Here is a 2,061-nt window from a genome sequence, read left to right as displayed (position 1 = left end):
TTTGCTATGCTATGGCTGTCTGGACACCTTCACCAGGAAAATCTAAAGTCCAGTGTTCCTTGTCAGGTGCATGTTATTCATACAGGTTGGAAAAGGTGTTATTTTGTGTTATCGTAGACAATTAGAATATGTTTCCTAATACAAATTTCATAGTCCTTTCAACCAAGGCCAAAAGCCTGATGGTTCAATGAAAAAGCATATCCAGTTCTTTGCACCAGAAAAGAATCTGGGTCTAGCAAACTCCATATTTAAACCAAGTACCTCTCTTCTGGAAATGTGAGTAATGAGATACATAATGTTGCTTAAGCTGCAGTAGTGTATTTAATTCAACATGTGCTTGTAATCAGATGTCCTCAATTATATCTTGTTATGATGTTAAAGAAAACCTGTAGACACCTCTGTTTAAAGAACTAGAATAGAAAGATATTTTGGAGGTTTTAGGATTTGGGAAATGAAGAGATGCTTTCTATTTTTTTGCCTACCTGTTTACTGGGAGGAAGCAAATGTAGTTCACACTACACTGATGGATTGCTGGTCCACAATGGGTAAGGTCCACCAGAACAAATCCTGGTGGGTCTTGTCTTCCCAACTGCTCCTCATCCTGCAATAGCTTCACCCTAAAGTGTCTTCTAGAAAGAGTGACTGTAATGCACACTCCTGCTTCCCCATCACAGCAGCCCGCCCCTCTTGCTTCAGATGTCTCCTGAGAAAGCCACTGATCATCTTTTTTTATTTTTTTTATTTTTAATCCTTAAGTTGTATCTGGCAAAGCTATGCTTATCCAAACTTTCTCTCCTTTCAGTATACCCCTTAGCCATGGGCATCTCTGGACTAAAGTTTGTTTTGTTGTTGAGTCCACATCCACTGAAAAGGCACTCATCGAAAGGTCAGTCCTGGAGGCACTGGAGATGTGCTTTCTGTGGGTTTTTGTGAATATTCCTATTGTAACTTGCATTTCAACTTCACTATATTTGTTATAACAACTCCAAGTACCTGGAAAAGTCTGCTTGCTCTTCTTTTCAGTTTGGGTGCATCTATAAAGCAGGGATCAAAATTCCTAGGAAATGGCTCATAAGCGTCAGCTGTGATAGAGTTAATTTTCTTCCCAGTACTGTCTTTGGATTTGGGATGAAAATCCTGCTGCTGACAGACTGATGCTGTTGCTGAGCAGCGCTTACATTAAGTCAGGGCCTTGTCAGCTTCTTACATTGCCCTGCCAGCAAGGAGGCTGGGGGAGCACAAGGAGCTGGGAGGTGACACAGCCAGGACAGCTGATCTCAACTGATCCAAGGGACATTCCAGACCATATGGAGTCATCGCTAGCACATAAATCTGTGGTAGAAGCTGGCCAAGGGCCACTGCTCAGGAATTGGCTGGGTATAGGTCACTGGGTGGTGAGCAACTGCATTCTACATAATTGTTTTGTATATTTGAATTCTTTTGTTATTATCATTATTTTCCCTTCCTTTTTTGTCAACCAATTAATCTCATATTTTTTTACCCCTCAGTTCTCTTCCTTGCCCCACTGAGTGGGGTGAGGAATAGGCAAGTGTCTGTCTGGTGTTTAGGGGCTGGGTTAAACCCCAGCAATATGGCAGAAGGAAATGCTCTTGACTTTGATTTTTGTGTAGAGTCACACAGCTTGTTCCTCAGAGGGCAGAGGCTCCTGAATTACAGTGATGGTTCCTGCAGTCATTACACTCTTCTGTCATTGCCATGCTTCATTGTGGCAGGGAAGATTGTACCATACCAAACATGCAAAAATATTTCACTGAATTTCTAGAATTGTAGTAACATTCTTTTGTTATACTTGGTTGGGTTTGTATCAGATTTTTTCACTCAGTTGACTAAAGGCCGAAAAGCAGTTCTGTGATGTGCTTTGGCACATGTGAACTTGCTTGGTTGTTTTTTCATTTTTCTATGCACAAACATTCCTAAATTAGGCTGCAGCCTTTCCTGGAGAATGGACAGTAATATCTCAGTTAAGGAACTAATTTGGCAATAGAAACATTTGATAGTGCACTACTCTCTGATATTGAGAACATAACAGATCATAACAAA

This window comes from Corvus brachyrhynchos, unplaced genomic scaffold (genome assembly GCF_000691975.1).
Source record: "Corvus brachyrhynchos isolate BGI_N302 unplaced genomic scaffold, ASM69197v1 scaffold370, whole genome shotgun sequence".
NCBI classification, from domain to species: domain Eukaryota; kingdom Metazoa; phylum Chordata; class Aves; order Passeriformes; family Corvidae; genus Corvus; species Corvus brachyrhynchos.
The sequence above is the reverse complement of the archived record's forward strand: the minus strand, read 5'-3'. Positions refer to the sequence as shown.